This window comes from Phacochoerus africanus, chromosome 1 (genome assembly GCF_016906955.1).
Source record: "Phacochoerus africanus isolate WHEZ1 chromosome 1, ROS_Pafr_v1, whole genome shotgun sequence".
Taxonomy (NCBI): Eukaryota; Metazoa; Chordata; class Mammalia; order Artiodactyla; family Suidae; genus Phacochoerus; species Phacochoerus africanus.
This window is the reverse complement of record NC_062544.1, coordinates 193,851,357-193,870,931: the sequence shown is the minus strand read 5'-3', so window position 1 is coordinate 193,870,931 and position 19,575 is coordinate 193,851,357. Positions and strand designations below refer to the sequence as shown.

Below are 19,575 nucleotides of genomic sequence, written 5' to 3'. Positions count from 1 at the left end.
TTTGGTTATATCACACACTATTCAAATTACATCATTTCATCAAACATTCTCATCTCCTACCTCCTAATAGTCTGAGCTTTTTGAAACCACAGAGCCTAATTTATGCATTTTTAAATTTTCATTGCCCTGATATCTCCTCCACTGTAAACATATGCTTAATAATGTCTACTGTATAAATATGCAAATACGGTTTAGGAATTTGAGGCTTATCATCCAATTGACACAAAATAAATATGTTTTGAATTATGATACCCTTATGTGTTATAATATGCAATAATTTATTCTCTCGATAGCTATTGACCAGCACATCTTAGCTAAGGAAGTAAAAGATCAGGCTGTATTAAGAGCAGAATTTACAAAACTGATTATCTCTCTGTACCTGGGCTGTAATCTTGAGTCTAACAATCCACAAGAAGAATCAGTATCATCAAAGCAGTAATCTTAGGAGATAAATGGGCAACTGATGTCATTCTCCATTCATCACAATATTGTTACGGCAGAGACAGTGCACTAAGATAACCTATCCTGACAGTGCTCACTGACCCAGAACCTGAGTGCATGACTTAATTGGGTGTCTCTTTTATTCAATACTCTAGAATGTCTAAATTGAAGTTTCTAACGCATTTTTAAAAATTCAAGTTATAAAAATCTGCACTCAGCTTCTGGGTCACAATACCGTATGCTGACCAGTCTACTACCAACAAGGTTTGTTTACCAATTCCTGCATGCTGTTGTCATTAAAGTACATTGTTTGGTGATTACAAAGTGATAATTCACTGTTGTTCTCAAGGCTAGTTTTATGTTTTTTTATTCTTTACGTAATTATTTTTTTTGATGATCCAAGCCCACTAGCATAACTCATTACTGATATACAAAACAGTAAACAATTCATTTTAGTTCTGTGATCTCTCTATAGCCACTGTCAAAATTTGGGAAGAATTTTTGAACTATTCAGAATATTGACATTCTTAAATCTGACTTGAGAGAGTCCAAGTAAATCAGCATCTTATCAAAGCAGTAATATAGATTATTGCTCCGTCACTAAGAGAACTTAAGATTTTCACACCCCAGATTTCTAGCAAATACTTTTTAAGTGGATCATTTCTTAAATCAAAATACAGAGAAATTTATATCTGTTGCCTCTAAGTATACATATTTGTTTATGCAAACACTGTACTTGTAGAATTGGTGTGAAAGTATTAAGTGTGTTATCTATTCTTTAGAAATGTTCAGAGTTATACGTAAAACTTGTAAAAATGTTTTATTAGTATCTTTTACTTAAAATAAAGACAAGACAAGGGTATATGCTCAGCACCATCTTGAATAGATTCTGATACCAATATGTCAGGCAACTATACTTAACATTTGTGGCATTGATAATAGAGCTTTACCGGAAAGCGCACACACACACACACACACACACACACACACAAAACAGGATACAAATAGTAACAAGCTTTTGTTTATTGGTTGGTTCAGGCCATCAGAAAGACAAGGCAAGCACTCCTGTTAAGAGCTTAAACTGTAGCAATCAGAGTTAATTTCAAGAATAGAGAAATTGGTATTTCTTTCTACAAATATAATTCTAATATGTAATAGATATGACAGTTTCAATTAACTGAGAAAAATAGAAGTATTTTACTATCTGATATTAAAGTAGATATGATAGTCAATGATATTTCAACATATTTATTTTCCAATTAAAACCAGGTTTATAGATGTTTAGCTTCAAAAATCCATTTTAGTCTACTATAAAAATTTGGGAAAGGACACAGATCAGTTAAACCTGTAAATTATTTGTTTAAAAGAAAGAACAGCTCTGAGAAGTTTTATGATTTAAATGGGCTGCAACGAATGACTACAACCAATACCTATCTCCTTAGACATTCCCTCACTGCTTACATATTATAATTAATCTAAGCCCCCACCTCACAAAACACTACGTAATGAATAATACCACAATATTTTCAAATTTTAGGCATATTTTTTCATTCTAAGAATTTCTAGATCCCAGTGTGTTATTATGACATTCCAACCATGGCTAAAGAGTTTAGGTTTTAGAGCATATCCCAGAATGTCTGTTTAGTTCTAACATTCTGCTTTCCTGTTTTTAATTGCCACATGATTAGTAATACCTTATCAGAGTATCATAAAGCATAGCTAGTTTTTCAATGCCTGAAGTAACTCTAAGATTATATCACATATATTTAACATACATTTAAAAAATACGCATTGAAGACAATGAAAGAAAAATTATATTCACTTTGGTCTCATAATACCATGTAGCCCATAGACTAAAGAGGGTACTCTGTCAAAATCTTCTTTCCAACTATTTACACCCCTATCCCCTCCAGATCTGCCCCAGGTTCTCTCTCAGGTTTGGCTTGACTTAGAGTTAATTTTTTTTTTGTCTTTTTGTCTTTGTTGTTGTTGTTGTTGTTGCTATTTCTTGGGCCGCTCCCGCAGCATATGGAGGTTCCCAGGCTAGGGGTTGAATCGGAGCTGTAGCCACCGGCCTATGCCAGAGCCACAGCAACTAGAGTTAATGTTTCAATGAAGCTAAATTCAAGTGTTGAAAATCATTGCTGCCACACCCATGTGATTTATCATTCCCTTCAGGAGAATCCTCTTTTTGCTGATGGCACTTTGTCTGTTTGTTTTACTATAATTTTGACAGTTGACTTCTATTTACCATTGGGACATATTGTTCTTTTTATCCTTCCCCAAGACTCCAAGCTCTTTGAAATCAGAGACTACTATATTCCTCTGAGAATTTCACTCCTACCTACCCACAACATGAAGCAGATGTTTAATAGATATAATTTACTAAGACCTGACAAATCAGAACAAAAGATAAAACTTGTTTCTTCATGAAACTCTCACCTTTCCGTATATCTTATAGTCAAAGGCACAGACTACCCTTACTTGGAATGATCTTTCCAAAGACATGTATATAGCAAACAGCCTTGGAAAATAGAGATAGTGTTTCCCCCAGAGAAAAGGTCAGGTTTGTTTACTGTCTTGCAAAGATGAATACAGTGTCTCTTGCAGGGGTGACTACTGTCCAGTATGAAAGATTTGAAATCCCTAAATCAGAGGTTCCTCTTCTGTGATGTAGCCACTGCATGCTTAGGGTTGTCAACCAGCTGTCTTTTCATCACCCTGTGGTGCGTGGGACTCAAAGTACTCATGCAAACATAATACTTAGGATGGTTGCTGTGCTGTAATAAACAATTTTTCATTTTTGAACCAGGGTCTCATACCTTAAACAAATATCCATTCAATAATGACATACTAATGTGTTAGCTTGGTGGGTCTGTAAAATATCAGACTTTCACAAGTTCTTGACAAAATTATTGAAAAGGATGCTTTAGTCTCAAAGCCTGAGAAACTTAGTTTGAATCAAAATTGGGCAGTAGACATAAAATAGAATTTGTATATTCTGCCTCTCATTTAAGCATTTTAGCATTTGTACATCTCATCACTGATGATCCACCAACACATATTTCACTGACTACACATTTGGTTAACATTGTCTACTAAGAAAGTGACACCTGCAACCACCTCGGCACTACCCTTCCTGTTTCCATTTTCTTTCTCTAACCTGTACTTCAGAGGGTGATCTTCTACAAAGGCATTTCTGATCTTGAATTTCTCCTACTCAGAACCCTTTGATGATTTTTCATTGTATCAAAGCCAACTTCCAACCAACTTTGTTCCAAAGTTCTTCATGAAATTATCCTAACTTCTCAAGCCTTTACAGTATGATTTATAAAGGATGAACTGGAGTTCCCATTGTAGCTCAGTGGGAATTACTAGAATCCATGAGGATGCAGATTCAATCCCTTGCCTTGCTCAGTGGGTTAAAGAATCCAGCACTACCATGAGCTGTGGTGCAGGTCACAGGCAGCGCTCAGATCTGGCACGGCTGTGGCTAGGCGGGCGGCTACAGTTCTGATTTGACCCCTAGCTTGGGAACGTCCGTATGCCAAGGGTGCAGCCCTAAAAAGACCAAAACAAAAGAGAAGAATGAACTTCTGTTGCTTATCTGCTTTCTGCTGCCATGACAGAGTGTGGTTTTCAGCAGGGAAGTTGGATTTTTCCTCAGTATGCACTGAGGACTAAGATATTTTAATATATTTGTAAGGTACAATAAAAGTTATTTTTACAAACATCATCATGCACTTGGTACTAAAAAAAAGTATTATTCTGGCTGAAAATGAAATTTCTTGGATGACTGTTTAGGAAAATACTTGGAATATGCAAGGTGAGATTCTAATGGCGTAAATTGAAAAAAAAAAAGAAAAAAGAAAAAAACTAACATGAACTTGGGAGAAAGATGATAAAGTTGATACAAGAGGGGAGAGATAAAGAGACATGATCTGGGCCACATTCCCAGGAGCCAGTCTATGTCAGCCTATTATTTTGTGTATAATTTAAAAAGATACATGCACCACAGTGTTTATTGCAGCACTATTTACAATTGCCAAGACATGGAAGCAACCTAAATGTCCATCAACAAAGGAGTGGATAAAGAAGATGTGGTACATATATGGAATGGATTATTACTCAGCCATAAAAAAAACTATGAAATAATACCATTTGCAGTAACAAAGATGGACATAGAAATTATCATGTTAAGTGAAGTCAGACAAATATGACACCATTTATATGTGATATCTAATAAAAAGATACAAATGAACTTATTTGTACAACAGAATCAGACTCATAGACTGTGAAAACAAACTTATTATTACCAAAGGGGACAGGTACAGGAGGATGGAGTGATGGTCTTGGAGTCTGGCATTGGCATACGCACACTGTGGTATATAGAATGGTTAGCCAACAAAACCTGCTGAATAGCACAGGAAACTCTACCCAATATTCTGTGATAATCTATATAAGAAAAGAATCTGAAAAAGAACGAATGTGTGTATATGTATAACTGAATCACTTTGTTGTATAGCATAAATTATCACAACATTATAAATCAACTATACTTCAATAAAAAAAGTAGTGATCAATGAGAAATTACTTCTGGAGAAGAGCCGAAGACATTTTTATTATCAAAAAAACACAATAATGACAAATAGCAGATTAATACTGTTTCTTACATGCTAGCCCCTAAGTACATGTTTTTATCTATTTATATGAAGGTAGGACTATTACTTACATTTTATAAATGAGTCAACTAGGATCATAAGAAATTCCTTAAGATCATACAGCTGAATTCCTTGGGATTGGATCATACCTGTGATAGAAATTCCTGACTTCAAGTCTTTAAAAAAGCATAGTATGCCCATTACAGAAATGCAGCACTGAGACTGAAGGAAATGATGTTATATGAGGAATGACCCTAATTTACCTTTTCCCAACTGCCTGACAGCAGAAATCAGTGGCTCTGAATGATGAGAAACATGGGTTTAAGTGTTCCGAGAACTGCCTAAAGTTATCTGTGGACCATGGCTGAGTTGTGAGCAAGAGCTTCAAAATGAAACTGACTCAGGAGCAGATGGAAACCCAAGTCATTACTATTTTATTTTCTCAAATATAGTACTAGTAGCTGCCTACGAAGACCATAAGCAACAATATCTTTAGGTACAAATTCCTATATCCCAGCACTCTGGGGATTTCAGAAAACTAGACACAAATATTCCTATGACAGAGTTATATTAATAGTTTCATCTACAGAAAAATATTGCATGACCTCTATCAACATTGAGTGTGCAGTTTAGATATAGATCCTGGAAAGTCCTGGACAATGTTCCAAGGTAAAGTGAGATCTACATGTTTGGTTTTCTGCTAAGTTCTGCAGCTTTCTCAAGATTTCTTTTCAGATGCTTACTTCACTTCCAAGACTCAGACTCAGGCTAGATGAGTTTTTCCTAGGGCAAGTCTTCACCTTCTTTCCAGGGCTCGCACAGAGCCCCCCCAGGATGTTGGAGGGAGGCCTCTCAGGTCTGCAACAGAGCTGAGTTGCCATTTCCCCATTGCCCTATTATTGACTCTTTCTACCATTAAGCTTCCGGTGAAGCCTCTTTTTTTTCCCCTTCTAAGAATTTTCTAGGACCTAGGAATTTGTGTTGTGATGCACTGGAAAGGAAAGTCACTATTATCAATGAGGATGCAGGCTCAATCCTTGGCCTTACCTTCTGGGTTAAGGATCCAGTATTGCTGTGAGCTGCAGTGTAGGTCACAGACACGGCTCAGATCCCGAGTTGCTGTGGCTGTAGTAGTACAGGCCAGCAGCTGTAGCTCTGGTTCGACCCCTAGCCTGGGAACGTCCATGTTTCTCATCTAGAAACCCTCTCTTAAATCACCTGGCAGAAGGAAAACAATTTGTTTTGTTGGTGATTGTCATCTTGTTTCTTTCGCCTCTCAAATTACTGTATAGTTCCCCTTTCTCTTTCTTTCTTTTTTTTTTTTTTTCTGTTTGGTCATTCTGTGTCATTCCCACAGCTTTTTTTTTTTTTTTTTCCAATCAATCAGCAAATTATTTTCCAGGTGACCTTTCCCCCAGTGCCCAAATTTCTTTTTCCTGCTTACAGATCATTGTAGCAATGTTTAACATCAGTACTGTCTGTCATACAGTTGGCCCCTATTGCCAGCACAGAAAAAGAATTTTACTTCTGGAATGAAAATTGCTAGCAGCAATCACTACCTTCGTGATTACCACAAAGGTGCTACTTTCTCAATTCTGAGAACCCACACCTTGAGACTTTGAAAATCCTCTGGTCCCAATTCCCTCTGGACATTTCCTGCCAAAAGAGCTAGAGAAGAATACTTTCCAAGACCCTGGCCCCATCCATTTGAAGGATGGAGTAGCAGTATAGACAGACATTAAGAAAATTCACCTGAATGTTTTCATATTTTCTGTAAAGCAACTCTGATACTGCCTGCAGTCTTTAAAAGCTAACATGCACCACTGGGTGCCAGATTGTAATTACATATAATTAGCAAACTGCAACTCTTTAAAAACAAAAAAAGATTGCAACTGATTAAACAAGAATTAAGAACTAAAAATCCAGGGTTAACAAATCATCCATGGAATGGTTCAGAATAAGACTGAGCTGTAACAAAGATTTTACTTATTATTCACAACATACCAATTCTGTATGTAATGTGTAATTCAGGGGGGAAAAAAAAAAAAAACACTAAATAAAAACAACCAGCAGTGATGACGCAATCCTTAGAAATGAGGCTATTCAGGCGAAGGAAAGCAGAACTTAAGTAAGTGATGTTAACTTCAGTAATTTTTAAGAGAAGCAGCAATGGAGCACAGTGTTTCTTATTTGGAATAATTAAATTCCATGTTAAATATTGCAAATGAATAGAAATTCAAGAGTGGTCAGAGTTCCCCATCTCCTACTAAACTCACTCTTTTAGCTTTCTTGTTTATTTGCAAAGATGGCAGAAAGCTAGCAGGAGAGGAGCCCCATGAAAGTCCTCTGTGCAAGAAGGTATAGGTTCTGACAAACTGCTGCTGAGCAATCCACAGTCCCACAGGCAGCCTGGGTTAGAGGTCTTGAGGGACTACTCCACACTCCTAGAACACAGTTAAATTTCCATTTGAAACTGAATTGACCACTACATCCAGAATTAAACACTAAAGACCTGTATATTAGTCAATCTCTCCTTCCTTCTTTACTTACCACAATGTATCATTTTGAGTCATCGTACTTAGTTTATAGAACAAGCATGTTCCATTGGTTCCCTCTGGCCATTTGCAACATAAATTCCATAAATTCATGTATCTTTATGGCTTGTTCATTTTTAAATTTGTTTTTGTTGCTAACCCAGCACACAGTAAGCCCTCAATAAATAATCATTAAATAAATAAAAACAGGCGTTAAGAAATGTACTGGTATTTAAAGGCATCTTGAAATGGTCTTTGAGGTAAACCATTGGGTGTTATTTTTATAATGTAATATAAATGTGACCAAGAACAATACAAATGCTTAAATTAGAAAGATGAGGGGTCTCCTTAACCATAACAGTGTAGCAATTTGACATTGCCTCTATCTTCCTAGTACTCTTCTATATAAATAGATAATGTGTTTGTGTATTATTTAGACTATGACTGACACATAATTCAAAAATTTGAAACAGGAGAAACAGATGTTATGGGCATTTAGTTTGTCTAAGTTTACGGGTGGTGGAAGAAAGGCTTAGATCTCTATCACAGCAACGGATTCAGATCCAGCTATGTGACTCACCAGAACAAGATGCAGGAAAAAATAAAAAAAAAAATCTGCCATGTTCTGGCTAAGAAAAAAACCCACAGGTAGTCATAAGAAGTAGCACCCTATGAAAATCTGATACAGTTTGCCCCTCTGGACTAAAATAAACATTATTTTCCCTTTGTGTTTTGCCTATATGAATACCAAGACATATTCTGAAATATGCTATTAAATTCTGATATGCCATCCAGACATCAATGGCAGCTGTAATAAGAGAATATCTGATGTGTTTCATCAAATCACAAAAATTATCAAGCTAATAAATTAGAACTTTTAAATCTATGTAGCAGCTTGAACTACAATATTGGTACAAGCTGATCTTACAAGATGTTCCCTACAGAATAGAGTTAATATGATGAAACCAAGTGAAGAAACAGAGAGAAAACACCCACACTTATTTTATTTTTATTGAAGGTAAAAACCACCTGCACATATTTCTGTTCAAAGAAAAATGTTCAGTTTCATTTTTTCTCTCACAGATAGAAATGCACTCCATCCAATTGGAACTACTTCTTTTGTTTCTTGTTCTATCAGAATTTGATTTGCATATTTGGGGACATGATAAGGTGCTCTCTGTGATTTAAAGTTTATAAAAAGGTAATTTGATCTCAAATCAGAGTTTTCTTTATTTCTAATACTGAAAACTGCATACCCTTCTGAGAAGTGAGTCATGAGAGGAAGATATTAGCTTGCCTTGTATTAGATAATAAAAAAGTTCCACAGGGGACGAGTTACATATTATGACATTGTGAATATAAGGCTCATTTGGATTTAATTCATTACTACATCATGTTGCACAGGAAAGCAATTTTTAAGCAATAGAAGTGTACTTCATTTGTAAAGGACCCAGCTATAACACACAATCAGTTATTGAAGACAGAAACTGATTTCCCAAATCAGGCATATAAAATTTAATATATTTGCTTCAGTTATAATGAAAGGGAAAGGAACTTCAATGCCATTTCTTTTTCCAGATAAGAATGACCCTTTGTAAAATTTGGGAAGTAATTTGTGCTTGGGGAGTTAACTACCCAAGCCGCCAAGTTAAGAAAATTAAGCATTTTTAATAAACTATGTTAAATACTTTATAGACACAGAATATAATTTCAAATTCTATCCTATAAATTTAATATTACATTAAAATAAGATCAGAAATTAATAAAATAAGGATAATGAGAACTGGCTTTTTAAAAAAATATTTCAATATCAATATTCCGTATTATTTAGTTTAATCTTCAAGACTGACTAAATTATCCTGGAGTTAAAAAAAATAGCTAAATCATATGCATTTATTTAAGTTCCTTAAATCTCAATGTATTATTAGTCAGGGTTCTCCAGAGAATGAGAACAGGATGTATATATTTAGAGAAAGGGAGATTTCTATTTTAAGGAGTCAGCATGTGCAGTTATAGAGGTTTGGCAAGTCCAAACAAAATCTGTGGAGTAGACCAGTAGTCTGGAAACTCTGGGAAGAGTCACAGAGTTCAAAGGCAGTCAGTCTGCTGATAGAATTCCCTCTTCTTCCTGTGAGGTCAGTCTTTTTCTATTAAGGCCTTCAAGTGATTATATGAAACTCATCCACATTATTAAAGATAACCTGCTTTATTCAAAGTCTTCTGATTTAAATGTTAATCTCTTTTTAAAAATGTACTTCCATAGAAATATCTACAATAATGTTTGACCAAACATCTGTGCACCATGGTCTAGCCAAGTTGATATATAAAAATAACCACCATGCTAGAGTTATATAAGAATCTAACATTCAGGGAAAAAAATCACCTATCCATTTTGTTACAGTTTCCCAAGATAGGAGCAGCAGTGAGGAAACTTTCATCATCTTTTTTTTTTTTTCCTTTTTATAGCCACACCGTGATAGATGGAAATTCCCAGGCCAGGGGTTGAATCAGAGCTGCAGGATGTGGCCTATGACACAGCTTATGGCAATTCTGGATCCCACTGAGCCAGACAAAGGATCAGTCCCACATCCTCACAGAGACAAGGTCAGATACTTAACCCACTGAGCCACAATAGGAACTCCCATCATCCATTTTTTTTTTAATATCTGAATTACAAGCCAACTTTCTATTCTCTCCTATCAGCTAGAAACACCTATTTAAACATTTTTAAGTGATTGTAATAACGTACTTCATGCAATGTTTAGAAAATCAACTTATCTATTTTCACATGTATTTTAATTTAAATTTCTCCTGTAAACTATTCTGATGAAATTAAGAGATTAATGCTTTCAGCTGCAATTTTCAAATATTTTGCTTAATTTCCAAAGCATGGATTGAAATTTTCAAATTGCAAATCTCAAAGGGCCATGCCTGCTATTTGAATCTTGATTTCATTGGCATTAAAAAAGAACATGAAAGAGAGAAATAATTAATCAGTTCCCAACTTTTCCGTGTTTAACCATACTTCACTCTACTGAACATGATCATTACCAACTTTTCTATGGCAAGAGTGTCGGGAAGTCAAGTGAATCCACAGGAAACTGACATACTCCATCCTCAAAAGAAAAGATTTATTTTTTACCCTTGTACGGCATCTGACTGATCTTGTTCCTTTTTTTTTGGAATGAATAAGATCAAGAAGTGAATGGATGAAAAAGCTTATTATAGTCAATGCAGGAAAGATATAAGAAAAATGTGATGAGTGTTAAGGTTGAGCAATTTTCAGGGTAGGCAGCCAGTAAGCACAGATGACCTTGATGTATCTGATGAAAATATTTCACTGATCGCCCCTGCAAAAGAGTCCTTTCATTATGTAAAATATATTCCTCCCATTAAGAAAAAATCAAATGTGAAAAACTAAGAACGCCTGCATTTTGATCCTTAACAATCTAACTTAGTCCTGATGTTTTACACCAGAGATACATTTGGTGAAAAAGATAAAGAAAATTCACTTACAGGGAAAATAAATAACCTGATTGCAGCCTGTAAACTTGAAGATAAAATAACTGTGTTATGCAGGGAGCAGGGAGGGACAAGAGAAGAGAAACGTAGGGGAAAGAGTGAGAAGATAGGGGGGTAGGAGTCCTTTGATTCTACATGACCACTGAGAAAGAAGAGAGCAAGACTTCAGGCAGAACTGGCCCTCACCTGATACAATCCTTTCCTGAAACACACAGCATGAAAAGAACTGAGAGATACTACTTCACACTTCCATCAAATATGTAATCATAGAAATACCTTTCTGTGAAATTTTTACTTTCATTTCTTCTTTATAGAAAGGAAATGCTCTCTAGATTAAACAGAATATCATTAAAAACTGTCAAGTGACTGGCACAGAGCCTGGAATACAGCAGACATGTGGCACATGTTTTCATTAGAGAAAATCCTCTACCTTCAAAATCAACTTTTAGCTCTGCTATGAGACTAGAGAGAAAATATGTTAAAAAAAAACAAAAGTTTTATATACATAATTTTCAATTTCAATAATATACATGAACGGCCAGAAGTATACGTTCTTTTAAAAAATGATAATATACATGGCAGTAAAGGCTTTTTGCAAACTACTGCATTCAGAATGGATAAGGAATGGGGTTCTACTGTACAACACAGGAAACTATGTTTAATCTCTTGGGATGAACATGATGGAATATAGTATGAGTAAAAGAATGTGTATATATATATGACTGGGTCACTAGCAGAAATTGGCACAGCATTGTAAATCAACTATAATAAAAAATAATAAAAAAGAAAGTCTGTATTTTGGGTGCATTGTCTCCTGCAATATAAATTTATTGAGTGTCCCCATACTATGCCTCAAGGATTGGGGCAGACCCATAGTTTTTCCTCTGCCGTTAAGCAGGAAGTGATTTATGTCAACAAAAAGAGAGAAAAATTTACCACTGAGAATTGCAAGGAGAGAGAACTCAACTGGTGGGAGATCAAAAAACAGGATCATAAATAAGTTGGCACCTAAGCCAGACCTCAAAGGATGCCTGGGATTGAGAAGGTGGCTATTGCAGTCAATAATCCTCACTAATCCTATTGGTTGATGCTGCTCTGGCTCCAGTGAAATGCCTAAGGAACTGTGAAACTCATAAATTTTCACCTCTGAGTTGATCCAGTCAGTTAAGAGAATTAATGTCACACTATATAACACTGAGAAATTGAGTGTAGCAGTTGCTTTAACTAAAGTCCAGAGCAATAAAACACGATGCATAATTAAATAAATCTTATCCTTTGTATTCCTTTTGTGATTAAATTTAAGACAATGTGCATTTTTTATCTGGAGAGATCAATGATAGAACAGCTAATTACTTCCTTTAGGAACCATCACTCTATTACTGTTAAATTCACTCTGTTATCATTTGCATCAATTATGCTCACTTTTATTATACATTTACATGTTTTTCTCCAATTAAAATGCCAGTTGCTTTATTGCCTTCTTCAAATCTCCCAACTTTCCTGCCCCCACTCCCTTTCATATTGAAGTTGTAGAGGAACAAAAAATATACAAACAGTAAAAAGACAGAGGCCAAAATATAATTCAAGACACAGGGGGAGCAGAAAGATGGTTAGAAAGTACAGCTGGAGACTGAAAAACAGTTGCTGACTGCATTACCATCATCAAGCTTTGCATTTTTAAAGTGTAAAAGTTAAAAATATACTCCTGTGGGATAAGAGGAGAGAAAAAATCCCTGAAGATAACTGATAACATTTCTTAAACTTTTGAAGAGTTAATCACCAGCTAGGAAAATATGGTGTATTTACTTAATGTTTGTAAGGATCATTTCACAGTATAACTTAATCATGCTTAATTTATTGTACGAGGCCAGAAATTGATGAAAAATATTGCCTCTGTCAAATAATGCAGGTATTTTAAAAATGTAGAGATTTATTGTTCATTTCATTTAACAAATAAAATGGGTTGACTAAATAAAATCCAGAAAGATGGGACAGCGTGCATAAATTAATATTATTTTACATTTATAGTATTCAGTAAATATAAAATTTTAAATTTTGAAAGTAGTTCATACATGCAGAAAGAAATACAAATGGTCAATTAAAATAGAAAAGTTTGTCAGCACTATTTTTGGCCCATCAACACAAAAAATGAGGATCTAGAATTCTGGCAGTCCTGCAATGCAATTTGGAAACCCAAAGCAAACAACTAAACAAATTTAAACTCCCTGAATCTATGATCTGCTTCCAGGAATTTATCAGAAGGGAATAATTAAATAACCACCACACAAAGACTTTGTATGAAGATGTTTGTAGAGACAATCTAAGTGTACATTTATACTCCTACATTTATTGAGCCTATTCCGTTTTGCTTACTTTATTCTTCTCTCCATACCAGCTGTGATGTTCTCCAGTACACATTTCTCCATTCCTATTCCCCAGAATTTATAATGGATAGGCTTAATAAATTCATATCGTCTTTATAATGGAATACCAGCTGCATTTCAATGTAAAGTTTCAAATTTATATTTATCGTTTTGAAAAATTGGTTCTCAATATGTATACATGGTATAATACAAGTTTGTTGATAGGAAAAGACAGGAAGAAAGAAAGAATAAACTGTTAGGAAAAAAGTAGTAGGGTTATGAGAAGTTTTTATTTTATTCTAACATCCTGGATACATTTTATTTATAAGAAGGAAAAGCAATGTGCCCCTTTCATTAAAACAAAAAGATACCATTATTAGCCATAATGAGAACAAAACATATCTTCTTTTCTTCTCACCATTTCTCAGCATCTATAGCTGTTAAAGACAACATTCCTGCATTCAAAAATATACTTAACCTCATTGGCTTATTCATTTAGAAGATTTATTATACTTGATAACTACTTTTAGAAATTTGCAACACACTTTACTCTGTTCAGCCATGTGATATGACCTTTAGTAGATATATATATATATATATATATATCTACTAAAGATATATACACATATATATCTATATGTGAGTCCATATATATATATATATATATATATGGACTCACATACATACACACACATATAGGTCATTCATTCAACAATATATATCATAAAGTCTCTGTGACTCTATTTTACAATAGAAATAAAACATTGTACCTGTCACATTTAAGCTTCTTCTAAGTTAGAGAGTTCTCTTAACATTAACAGCCATAGCTAAAACATTTTATACAAGATGATGAGCATCCCAACTGGCCAAAGCTGATTAGACTAGGGATAAGCACTTCACACAGAGTCACAAATGTCTCTGACCTCCAAAATGATAATAAATTTTATTTCATTCTGGAGAGTAGGAATGGAAGACTATGTATTGAAGAACATAGCAGCTGGTCTGGAGAGAAGAATAAGGCAAACAAAAAGTAGTGGCAAAAAAAAAAACGAAAAGAATAAGGCAAAAAAAAAAGTAGATGGAAAGGGAGTCAAATCACCTTAGTGGTTGAAATCTTTAGCAGCAATCAGAGGACTGAGGCTACTGGGGACCTTGGAGCTGATTAGATCCAAATTCTGTATCAATAAGGTCTAATCAAATAAATTCCTATTCATACATTATTGTGAGCCTCATGTCCTGTTTGGTGCTTACAACAAACTTCAGTTATCTAAGTTGTTATTGTTCCAAGGCACAAAAGCCTACATTAAAACAAGTTTTAATGGCCTATTTTATATCTAATGCATCTGGATATATGTGATGTGTATCTGAATATACCTTATCTGCTGCCACAGAAGATACATGAAAGAAATCATCAACAATGGTGAATACACTTTTCAAATAGAAACATGTATAGACAGAGAAAACCAGGAGACTCTTTCGAGAAGACTGATTAATAGACACATACACTCACGGTCTTAATATCCCTGTGCTACTGTTGACTATGATTTTCTTTTATTTGATCAATATGATACCAAGTAGTTGCTTATATAGGATTTCCTATGGGATAACTAGGTCCTTAAATTGGAATATGCAGCTAAAATAGCCATCACTGATTCTCCGAATCAACACATTATTCAAATACGTTCTTTTCTAAAACATTACATAAAAATAGCACACATGTAACCTCTACACAAAGCAAGAATGACTCAGGTAACATAATTACAAAGCAATTGTTTTTCTACCATTTATATTAATTGCAGCTGTTTTTTTTTTCCTACTTCTGGATTAAAAACTCCATCATTCTGGTCACTGTTAAGTGACTTGAGTTCCTCTAATGAGTTATTAAAAGATCCACTGTCATTTAGTCAGAACTTTGAATACTTTCCCACTTCTTGGCTATTTTTAGATTGGGAAACTTGCAGTCAAAGAAATGAGAGTAGTCAGTTTCTTCTCTGCTTTGTGTTTTTACATCTCTTCTCTCAGAGTTTCTCACACCTCCAGTGTTGAAATAGAGCAAGTCAGAGTAAGTAAAACAGGAACAAAAGGTCACTCTCACGTCGGACACTCAGTGTGAGACAGACATACAGTTCTTCCAAGTAATTCTATTAAACCCCTTGTTCACAGCGTTTGAGGCTTCCTCCTTGAGAAAATACCAGGGCTTAAAACCACTGGAAGCTTCCTCCCAAACTCCTTTTTCCATTCTTCTATTTCTCAACTTCTCTTATCTTTCATAGGCAACAGCAGAATGATCATCTCAAAGTTTTATACTATCTTTTTTTTTTTTTCTCCAAAGTTCTGCATGCTGGTCCTAATTAGAAATGTACTAAAAATTTTCTTTAAGCCTCAGCTGGGACTGAGACATCAGTAGTGATATTTTAGCATTTTTACAATATCTGATTTTGATATAGGTTGTCACTTATTGGATTAATCCTCTGAGTAATTATAATATAATTATATAATATAAAGAATATTTTATAATTATAAATAAGAATTATATTTATCATGATTTGAGTATATTCATAATATTAAAAATTAAATGATAAGTAAAATTATTTTCAGAATATATAATTCTAGCATCCACAAGGACGTGAGTTTGATCCCTGGCCTCGATCAATGCATTAAGGATCCAGCATTGCCATGAGCTGTGGTGTAGATCATATAGGTGGCTCAGATCCTGCATTGCTGTGGCTCTGGCAAAGGCCAGCAGCTACAGCTCCAACTGGATCCCTAGCCTGGGAACCTCCATATGCAGAGGTTGTGGCCTTAAAAAGACAAAAAAAAAAAAAAAGAATACATAATTGGTCAATTAAACACAGATCTGGGGATTTCCCATTGAGGCACAGTGGAAATGAATCCAACTAGTATTCATGAGGATGCAGGTTCAATCCCTGGCCTTACTCAAGGGGTTAAGGATCTGGCGTTGCCATAAGCTGTGGTATAGGTTGCAGAAACAGCTTGGATCTGGTGTTCCTGTGGCTGTGGTGTAGGCTGGCAGCTGTAGCTCTGATTTGACCCCCAGCCTGGGAACTTCCATATGCTGTGAATGTGGCCGTAAAAATCAAACAAACAAAAACAGAGCTGTTTCTCACCTATTCAGGCATTTGTTTATTCCCTTAGAAAAATACTTATTCAATGTCTGCTGGACAATAGGATTCTAATGATAGGCAAAGCACATTGGCTCCATTCCCTCATGGAATCTGCAGTCTAATCTATTATAAAACGACTGTCTTTCACATTGTTTAAATGTTAAGATATTTGGCAAGAATTGATGTAGCCTTAGAGCAATGGGCAGGAAAGGAGAACAAATAGAGAAGAGATACAGCAATTGATGAACAAAATAGTAGACTAGTGAGAATCCCTAACTATCCCTAACTGATCATAAATCAATGAAAAGGAACAGTGGAAACTTGTGAGGTACAGAATCAATGTCAAGCTGATTTAGTAAACACAGGCACCCACAATAAGGCATGTGGTTAGCATGACTACTGGGGGAACAGTTACCTTTGGATGAAGAAATGTTCTTTGGAGAAAGTTACTGTAAACATATTTGTACCAAAATATTATTTTTGATGAAAAAAAATCTATTATCTCAGTAAGGAATGAGATGTGTCTACCTGACAGAACACCATTGTGAATCTGAATACAAGCACTGAATACTACTTAGAAGTAAAATTGTCGGCGGTTATATATTTTACATACATAGTTTGTTGATTTTCACATTTAAGAGAATATAATCCTTACTGTAATGCAACACCTAATTTGAAGCAATTAATACTTTTAATAACACATTTTAAAAAATTTAGAACCAGCTATATGCAAAAAGGACATGCCAGTTTTTAAAGCTATCTGCATGCTAAAATAAAATAAAATAAAATAAAAAATAAAAAAGGAAGCCAAAGGAATATAAAGAGAGAAAAGATGTAGGCTATTTGGTACACAAAGTGCATACCTGTAAGTTCCTTATGATTTCAATATAAATTTGACTCTGAACTTACTAAAAACCAAAGTAAAGAGGGAAGCAGTCTAGGTTATGTCAGTGTCCATAGTTAAAAACTAAGCAGTTGGCTCAGGAAAATGTAATTATTCTTAGTATTAAGAAGTTAAATCCATGTATCCTCTGCTAGAAGACACTTTCATAATGAAATGAAATGTCCACAATGAAGTTACAATTGACAGAGTTTTATAGAGTTCTTCTATTTTCTTTATCCTCTCTCCATCCCTTTTTTTCTTTTAAAAACATCCCTGTGAAAGTTATATCTATTTATTAAACATTTTAATTTACATTTTATTAAAGTATATTTGATTTACACTGTTGTGCCAATTTCTGCTGTGCAGCATAGTGTCCCAGTAATAAATATATGTGTGTATGTGTATACACATTCTTTTCCTCATACTATCTTCCATCATGTTCTATTCCAAGGTGTGGGTATTGACATACCTCTTGCCTTTCCCCTGCTCTAAGGATCTTTGGGATGAGTTTTCCCAGACTCTTGAGTCAGCAGCCTTCCTGCTGGATTCAGCCAACAAGACAGGTAGTAGGACACCACAGGGCAGCAGGAAGGGAGAAGCTATGGTACTTCCTACTAGGCCATCAGTGATGCCTCTGGCTGTGGTTATACCCCGACTCCCACCTCCACATTTGTGTATGCAGAAAGTTACCCCAGCTCCCTTTGTCCCTCCAGCCCAAGTTTAGCAATGGCTCCATTTTATTGTTCATCTCTTGACTGCCTCACTGCCCCCTGATTAGCTTCTCAGTTTTCCATCACTGATGGAATAATTTCCCCATTTTAAATATCCTCTGCTTTGAAGATCCAGGGAGTTTTCTATTGTGGTTGGATCCTCACTAACACAATCACTTATTATAAGATGATGCCATTATCTTTCACTCAATACAATAGAAACAAATTTACATTGAGAAATACCACAGAAGGTGTTAATATCTACATATGACATGTCTACAGTAAATGGCAGACATAGCAAGGTGTAGGAAATACACCTTCCCATGGTCATTCAGAAGTGATATTCATAAAGGAAATTATAATTCACCAACATCAATACATGTGATATTTCAGCACATAGATTAAATGATGCTTCTTCAGTGGGTATGCTCTCTAGAAGATTCCCAGGAATGCACATGTACCAACATAAGAAAATATCCTTATGACCTCCTCTCTCTCTTTCTCATCTATCTACACACAACAGGTATGATTCACTTAGAACTTTTCTTTATAGGCAAACATGGAAAATGCATATGGAGACCAAAATCTAATCCTCCTGTTCCAGTTTCTCAATTCACTAAATATGTAAACTATGCAAGCCTTTACAATTCAGCATTTATGTTGATCATATACCAAGTGACAAAGTTTTAGTTACCCACTAGTTATATGACATGATAGGAGTTTTTCACAAGAACTCAGAATTAAGGCCTAATGAAGAATACTTTCTGATAATTTAACTTAAAATACAACACATTCTGACTAGAGAGGTCATATACAAACTTACTTTAAAGAGGGAGATGACCTTTTAGAAGTACTGGATGTATGGAACCCAATGTGTTTCAATAAAAATTCTCATTGGGAAGCTCAGTGATGCAGGGGACCAAATACCACAAGTGCTTATCTTAGCTCCTGACCATAAGAGGCAGTTATTTCAGTCCATAAAGCAGGTTTATTTTATTCTGAGTCATTAAAAATTTCAATCATATGGCTAATGCCCTAGTTTTTATTACACCATATCCAGCAATCTTTGCATTCCAATTTGGCCTACCTGGTCTTTCCCAAGAGGGAGAAAACACACTGGCTAGAGTCTTTTAGTCAGCACAGTAATTATGATTCTTATTATCAAGTATTAAAACAGCACCATAAATGTGCACTGAGGTATCATAAATCTGAAAAAAATGCACCCCACCCTGTGAAGTTACATTTCTCAGCTTACAAGAATTACCTGAAATCAGAGCAAGATCACCAGTTCAATACTCCCTGTAAGACATCTTTCCCAAGAGATCCATCCTACCAA

General features: G+C 35.1%; 1 protein-coding gene across 1 annotated transcript in view; it reads right to left on the bottom strand.

Annotated features, from left to right (window-relative positions):
* NAALADL2 (N-acetylated alpha-linked acidic dipeptidase like 2) overlaps positions 1-19,575 on the bottom strand; it is a 967,277-nt gene that overhangs the window by 715,748 nt on the left and 231,954 nt on the right. The gene's annotated exons all lie outside the window — the stretch shown is intronic.